Below are 8,652 nucleotides of genomic sequence, written 5' to 3'. Positions count from 1 at the left end.
GACTGGTATTAAAAATTCTAGATTTTTACATTTCACATAGTCTGTTTCTAGATAATCTGTAGCTTTTATAATAACTCATTTAGTTGTGCTCTTTTTTGTTGTTTTTTTCGTGTTTGATGTTGAATATTTAGTTAACATTCTTGGTAACTGTTTCCTTCATTATTATCATCCCGTTCATAGACATCATTATTCCATTGCCGATCACCATTATGACGGCGCCCGCTTTCTCTTTCCTTCCTCTCTCCCCTCTTTTAATTGTAATTTTAATTTTAATTTCAATTTTATTTTAATTTTAATGTTAGAGTGCACATTTTTGACTATTTACTTGACTAACACGCTGTTTAAATAGAAGACGTGCGCGACCTCCAAGATGGCGGCGCCCACACTTTGTGCTTCTTCTATGTTTTTTCCTCGTGGAAACACGCTATCTTAAATTAAGGACGGGCGCGACCTCCAAGATGGCGGCACCCGTTCTTTGTCCCTCCTCTATGTTTCATCTCTTTCCTTTTCGATTAATATCAAAAAAGGACTTCATGCTATGCCGGCTCCAAATAAAAGAATGCCCGTTCAGTCAGCGTGTCCCTAATAATGGCGACGGATGCATCTGACTGAATTTCCCTGTACTCGTTGTTCCAACTTTACACGGGTAAGCTCTTTCCTTGCAGCCTAATATTCGAATTGGTTTCCCCTTCCTTTTATCCGTTATCCCTCTCTCTCTGTCTGGACAACTATTTTCTTTTAACTTGTTTATGGTTTATGCCACTGATGAGCCCTATTAGGAAAGTATATAGTCCAGGCCTCTATTATGAACTTGTCTTGCTTACAGTAATCGCAAAAATGTTGTTTTGTGCAAAATTAATCCCTTTAGTTTTTGTTCTATATAAAAAAACCTTTGTTTAAAACTGTTGTTTGATTAGAACAGACAGTTCTTTGGTATTTGCACACCAAAAGCTACATGCTCCTTTTTCATGTTCTTATTTTTAGTATACTTGCTGTGTCAATAATTCCTTAGGTCATTATTAGAGGTTCAAATGTATCTTAACGATGGTATGTTATTTACCTGTGTGAGTTATTTCACAGTGCCATTGCGCCTTGTCACTGATGAGCCTTAATGGGAAAGTATGCACTTTTGGACTCCAGTATGAACACGTACTCGCTAAGAATAATTGCACAAATGTTAGTTTACGCAAAAATAACTCTTTTCGTTCCAAGATATAATTTTTTTTTTAACTGTCGCTTGATTAGAACTGACAGTACTTGGTATTTGTCCAGAAAAAGCTACATGCTCCTCTTTATGTTCTCATTCCCAGAATATTTGCTGTGTCAATAATTTTTCAGGTCATCACTAGAGGCTCAAATGTATCCTAATTATGGTATGCGATCTACTTGTGTGAGTTATCTCATTGTTTAACCCTTTACACTACCCTAATTCAGGGTGACTGATAATCCAAGAATACTAATATTCTGTGGTGCTGGCACCACTACCTAGTTATAGATATGAATTATTTAACATATTTTTTTCCTTATTTAGACCATAACTTGCGGTCTCACTCCTTAATTTTCACTTTGGATATCACCATTTGATTATCCTTCCTCTTACCACCTTCCTAACTTCCAATCTGGAATTGTTTTATATTTTGGCACTATTACTGCATGGATTTCTAATGTCAACCTTTACTTTACTTTTCCTATGGACAGACGCTCAAAGATATGGACATCACGCAGGCTTATCCATTCCTTGACGAACCTTGGGTTTTCACGCCTTGGTGTTCTTTGGTTCTTAGTTTCTAATGTCTTCGCCTCCTTACATTCTCTAAACTTGTTACTCCTTTTATCTTCTACAGCCTTGAGAAAGCCCTGGTGAATGCACCTCATAGGGTGAAACACGTGTCGGCAGAATGTTCACGCTGTCCTATGATCCAATCAATTATGTACAATATGGAGTAATTTACCACTTCTGAATAAATTTCAAACTGGATAACTCATTGTGAAGTACCTTCGAATACTTTAATGAACTTTATTGAATAATTGGCAATTGGTTGCCCTAAAATTATTGCTACTCAAGTGGGAACCCTGGTCGTCCTGAGTTTGTGGGTTTGCCTGAGGTCCCTGTAGTGGTGGACACACTGCTGATTGACGTGTCCTGGGGACAGTGGCATGGGCGCACAGGGTGGGTGCTGTGCTGGTGTTTCCTGAGGGGGAGGCTCTGTGGTGGTAATGGACTGTGGATGGCTAACCGACTGTCCGGAGGTCCCTGATGGGCCAGGTTGGTCATCCTGAGCCAGGCGTGCAGAGCTGCTGTCATCACTGTGGGCCTCTTCTGGGGGGGGACTGGATGTTGCTGGCAACTCCTCTCCAGTGACGTTGAGTAGGGGTCCTGTGGGGATGCAAATGCAGTGTTATTTTTTATGCGTGTGCCATCTTGTGCATGGGTATGTTCCCCACTATGGTTGTTAATCCCAAGGCAGCTTTGACTTGTGTGAGTTGTGATTGGTTTGGCTAAGTGATTGTCACTAGTGTGGATGCTGTGGTGACGGGTGTCCTTACAGGTCTGTGATGGGTGTCAATGCATTGGTGTAGCATGCAGGGCTTGGTATTGGGATGGGTGGGTTGTGATAGTGGGGTATATGTGAGGTGGTGGAGTGATGGGGGTGAGGGTAGGGGTTGTTGTTTGTGATGGCATGCAGGTAGGGTGGAGGATATAGTAATAAAGATTTGACTTACCAGAGTCCAGTCTTCCTGCTACTCCTGCGAGGCCCTCAGGATTCATGATCACCAAGACTTGCTCCTCCTATGTTGTTAGTTGTGGGGAGGAGGTGGGGTCCACCGCCAGTCCTCTGTACTGCTACCTGGTGTCTTGCAACCACAGACCGCCCCTTCCCCCGTAGGTCGTTACACCTCTTCCTGTCATCCCTTGTTCTGGGGTGCTGTCCCACGGCGTTGACCCTGTCCACGATTCTTCGCAATGGCTCCAGCTTCCTAGCAATGGTGTCTGCTGCACCTGTGATCCGAATAGCTGTGGCTCTACCCGGATGATTTCCTCCACCATGACCCTTAGCTCCTCTTTTGAATACCTAGGGTGTCTTTGGGGTACCATGGATGTGGTGTTAGTGATATGTGTGCAGGTGTGTGTGGTGCTGTGTTGGGGTGTGTGGTGTGAGGTGCGTGGATGGTGTATGGGTGAAGGTGTTTTGTGACTTTGATTGAGTGGGTGCTCCTGGCTTCTCTCTCTCTCACGTGTGAAAATGTTTGGGTCGTAAAGGGTTGTGGGTATTGTGGGTGTGTGTTTTATAGTGTTGTGGGTGTGTGGGTGTGGTGTGTGTATGTTTGTCAGGTGGGTGTAGTTTGAATTCTCCAATGTGGTGTAGTTTTGTTAGGGTGTGTGTATTTTGAGTGCTGCAGTGTGTACCGCCAATGGTTTATCGCGGTTGAAAGACCGCCGCAGTGATTCGTGGGTCCTGATACTGTGGGCGTATTTCTGTTGGCGTAACGGTGTGGGTTTTGGTACCGCCAGTTTATCACTGACCTTTGGTCTGGCGGACTTGTGTGGGTGTCTGTATAGTGGTGGATTTCCTCAGTGTGGGTCATAATACCCATAGCGAAATACTGCCGCGGTCACGGTATGTCGGCAGCCGTCAGCACGGCGGTAGGCGGCATTTACCGCCAGGGTTGTAATGAGGGCCTAAATATTTTTATTCGGACTCCTTTATTTCACAATTAGCCCAGAAGGGTTATGACTACTGGAAGGATAGTATTAGCCTTAAATCTGTTTGGGATACATGACACTGGCAGGTCCAGGGCACGGATGCTTTATTTAGGGCTGGTCCAATACCTTGCCAAATGATGTTTGTAAACAAAACAGAACAATAGACTATGGCTCATATGTACACACGGAATATGCATTTCTTAACAAGCCAAAGCACAATTTTGGACCATTAAGAAATGCAAAACACACTTTCCAAATGTACAACAGGGTTCTGTGGCATTGGAAACTGCCATTTGTACGCAGTAGAAATCACAATTTGCAATTCACAAAATAGGAAATTGCAAATAGGTATTTCCTATTTGTGATTTCCTAATCACATGTACATAGCATTTCCTAAATGTGAAGGGGCATTTAGGAGATGCTATTACCCTTGCATATAATCCATGAGTAACCAGCTGCAATTTTAAAAAATGCACTCAAAATGCAGCTATTACAGTGCCATGTAGAGCACTCATTTGCCCTGAGGGCATAGGAGTGCTGCACATGAGCACTACGTACTAGTTAAGTATGGTAATGGGGGCCTTAGGCCCATAGGTACGAAGGGATTTGCATTTCCAAAATTGTCATTTCCTATTAGGAAATGACAATTTTGAAAATGCAAAACCAATAGTGGGCCACAGGTACCAATGGTTTTGCATTTCCAAAACTGTGATTTCCTAGTAGGAAATGCAACTCCATGTGAATCGCTATTAGGAGATTTCCGTTTTCTTACATTCCATTTTGCATTTTTCCTAAATAGCCATTTCTTACTATTCGCTATTTAGGAAATGCAAAATCGAACCTTTGTACATGTGGGCCTTGGCTTGGCTAATATTAAACATTTGAATACACCTAGCATTCCCTCTTTTGCTCGGTTTGACGATTGACAACAGTACATTAATTATACGGAAGAACAACTTTATTAAATGATGCACAATGAAACCAATAATTCTTCAATTTCTGGTTCAGATGGGTTGTTAGTGAGGCTAGTTAATACTAATGGCTTCAATTCCTGTTTTATTAACTCTTCCAAGGGATTTAAGTCAAGCAGTCCTGACCCCCGCTATATACAGTCACAACACTTGGTGGTGGTGACTACCTATGGCATAGGAGTTGTGCCAAAATGTTCTAGAAAATTAATTCCTCTTTATCCGCAGTAGTAGCACATTTATTTATCTCTTCTTTCAGATGATATAGACTTACAAGATTTTTACTACATGTACACAGGGCCTGCAAATTAAATGCTAATAGTGCGCCTGCAGCACTGATTGTGTCACCCTCTTAAGTAGCCCTTTAAACATGTCTCAGGCCTGTCATTGCTGCCTGTAATACAGCTTTAAGCTGCCATTTTGACTTGGCAAAATAAACCCTTTTCAAGGCCTAAACCTTCCATTTTAGTACATATAAGTCACCCCTTCACTAAGCCCTAAGGGCTTGTAAGGCAGGTTACATTGAATTTAAAGAGTAGCACCTGTGTGTTTACATTTTACATGTCCTAGCAGTGAAAAACTCTTAAAGCTGTTTTTCACTGCTGCAAGGCCTGTCTCTAAAATTGATTAATACTGGGTTACCTCATTACATTTAAAAGGTAATATACCTTTGGATAATTTAAGTGGAGACAGAGATATTATGTTTAGACTCAAATGAATTGTATTTTAAAAACCCTCCTTGAAGGTGAAGTCATATTTAAGTTACAATTCTGAAAATGCCTCTTTTAGAAAGTTGCCATTTTCTTGGCCTAATCATTTGTGCCTTCTGCCAGTATTCTGGGTCACAAGACTGTGAATGACTCTACTGTTGGGGTTTATGTATTCCTACCGGACCATGAGACAACGGATACTGGGCGTAGGCAGGATGGACTGTCCTGTCAGGATAGCTGAAGGAATAGATGTGCCTTGTACCACTTAAACTTCAAAGGGCTTGCCTCCAGCACAGAGAAATGAACCTGACACCAGCATTGTGTCACTCCAGACTTATGGGAGACTTAACAGGGAAGTTAAGAATTCTCCAGAGACAGATGATGGGATTAGGACAGGGAGTTTTCCCCAAAAACAAAGGTTGGCACCAGATATACATATTGAACCTTTTGAGACACTATTCTGTACACTTCTGGGCCTGTGCTTATTACAGAAAAAAACTGCCTTGTTCCCCCTAGGCCTGCCCTGCTGTTTAAGACCTGCCTTGTTCCCCAAAGGACTGCATTGCTGCTACCAGAGAACTGCCCTGCTGCTTGAGGCCTGCCTTTCTCCCCAGAGGACTGTCCTGCTGCTCTCTGGTAAAAAGGCTGGACCTGATTCCTTTATCCAGGCTAACCTCAGAGGCTCAGAGGATCAGTTGGCTGACATCCTGTACTGCAATGCAGGGACATAATGAACTCCAGAGACTTCTCTGTAAGTGGACATCTCTGGAACTGCAACTGGGCCTGCCTGAACCCTGCTACGTTCACAGGTCCAGACCCTTGTCTGGCATCACAGTCCACTCCTCTTTATGAAAATGTAAAATCCTGAAGTTTTTGGCTCTTGGCGACTGCGAACAGGTCCATTCACACCAAGACTTTGCCATCTGAGAAGGATGCCATTGCGAAGCTTAGGTGAACTGGCTCTTCACGCTACAGCAACTGCCAGCAATGACCGGGAATATGAGAACTGCATTTTGCACTACAGCAATGACAGCATGCACTGATTGCTAATGAGAAGCTCCAGCAATGACCGTCTGCAATGCCCAAACGGATCTTTACACTAGACCAATGACCACCTGTGACACTAAGCCTGCTCTTCGCACTCCACCTACTACCATCCACAACACTCTCTGTGCTCCTCATGGCCTCCTCCACCGCAAACTAGAGTCTTCATGCTGGACTTTCGGAAGGTAACTTTTTCAATGGCACTCACCTGGTCCCTGCATCCGGCCCGCGCTCCATCGCAGTTGGCCTGAACTTGTGACTTTCCCCGGGTCTAGCATGACCAGATGACAATGAGTGGCAAACTGTGCTTTTAGGCATCATACTAATCTAAAAAAATTGAAATTGCATATCTCCAGTTCTGGTGATTGGAAATTTGGCCATTCCCATCTCATTTTATTAATTAAACTGTATGCTATTTTTCTAATTTGGTTTCGGAACTTTATTCCTATTTTTGTGCTGCAGAAATACTTTACACATTCTCCCTAAATTAAGCCTGATCGCAAATTGTGCCAAGCTACCAGAGGGTTAAGCACAGGTTAATTTACAGATGTAAGTAGTTCACCCAGGTGGTTGTTGCTTGAGTAGGGTTTCCACCCTCCCAAACCAATAACACAATTTCTTACAAAAGGCTACTTCAGTGGGTGGCACAATAAGTGCTGCAGCCCACTAGAAGCACTTAATTTACAGGCCCTGGGTACATGTAGTACCATTTACCGAGGACTCACAAGGAAATTTTAATTAAATGTACCAGTCAGGTACAGGCCATTTCTACCACTTGTTAAGGAGAGACCATAAGCACTGTACCATTGGTTAGCAGGGATAAACTGCAAAGAGTCTTAAATGCCAACAACAGAGTTCAACAAAGAAATGAGAAAATCTGAGGTGACCTTGTAGAGAGAGCCAGGTCCAACACTACAGTAAAACCTTGTTGCAGATGCCCCGCAATTTTGGGCCCATTTGAACCCCAAATGCAGTTTTTTCAAATCTGATAGTGCACTGGGAACTGCTAACCAGGCCACAGTGTATGTAGAGTCTCTCCAAATTGTCCTTTCGACATGGTGAATTCCTGATTGGCAAAACGTAACCCCTTTATAAGCCCCTAGTAGATGGTACCCAGGATACCCAGGGCATAGGTGGTAAAGGACTCCCCAGGGCTGCAGCATTAGGTTGTGCCACCCTAGGTGACCCAGGCAAACTACTGATGGCAAGCCTGTCATTTCAGACTGCCAGAGCGGTACAAACTGCTCAAGTTCGACTGTGCCCTCACCATGAGCATGCTAGGTCCATTATGGTACCACCTAGATATGTCAAATTTGGTGTCAAACAATGTGCCTTCTCTACCCCACACAAATCTTGTGTCCAGGAACAGCTGGCATGCACCCAGGTGGCACAGTAGAGTTTGCCCACTTGTTTCCACCCTTCTTTGTGCTCTGGTGGAGCAGCCTGGGCTTTTTCCCATGCATGATGCCGCCAAGACAGGTTTTTGACCTCCTGCTAGGCAGCCAGGGCACTTCCAGAGGTCAGAAACAAAAGACTGGAGCGAGCAGGACGTCACACCTCCCGTCCTCCGCTGGGCTAGTGAATACAGCAATCAGGGCGGTGAGCTTCAAAGGCCTCAACCCCCCTGACAGCCATCAGCACTGCCCTCCAGTGAGGAAACACAACCTCCCCCCGCCCCCAGGCACATTTGCACATGGACAGGTGGGAAATTAGGTATGCAAGTCTGTGCACACCCCCAGCAGGCTGACCACACCTTTAAGGTGAGCAGCCCGGTCTGTGCAGTAAATGTTGATTTCTACCATCTTAGGGGTGACAGAATAGAGGGTTCTGGTAGCTAAAGATGACCTGTTACACTGGATGTGGTCATCTCAGGGGTGGATTAGCCGTATGAGTTAGCTGCCCATTTGCCACTAGTCTCCACACCCCTAACTTCCCTAAATCCAGATTCAAGGGACACCCTGACACTGATCTGCCCGACCAACTTCAAAGCAGGACCACAAGAAGCTCTGCATCACTGACAACCCGACTCTACCCACTGCTCCACAGCAAAAGAGGGAAACTCTGTCCCTGAGACAACAGACTGGGAACTATGTGATCGACCTTCGTCCTTGGCTAAAACTCATCACTCCCAACCAATGTATTCCTGCATCCTTACTGCTTCCAAGGCTTTTTGGTTGCCAGTCCGGTAACTAACCCCTTCACTAGATTCTGCAGGTGCAGAGCA

At 44.2% G+C, this 8,652-nt stretch overlaps 1 long non-coding RNA gene across 1 annotated transcript; it reads left to right on the top strand.

Moving 5' to 3' along the window:
* Positions 1-519: 519 nt before the first annotated feature.
* LOC138297420 (uncharacterized) lies at positions 520-1,983 on the top strand. The gene is made up of 2 exons (XR_011204094.1): positions 520-646; positions 1,845-1,983. It is a non-coding gene; the product is annotated as an uncharacterized lncRNA (long non-coding RNA).
* The last annotated feature ends 6,669 nt before the right edge of the window (positions 1,984-8,652 follow it).

The sequence above is a fragment of the Pleurodeles waltl genome, chromosome 5, assembly GCF_031143425.1.
Source record: "Pleurodeles waltl isolate 20211129_DDA chromosome 5, aPleWal1.hap1.20221129, whole genome shotgun sequence".
Lineage (NCBI taxonomy): Eukaryota > Metazoa > Chordata > Amphibia > Caudata > Salamandridae > Pleurodeles > Pleurodeles waltl.
This window is presented reverse-complemented; position numbering and strand designations above follow the sequence as displayed.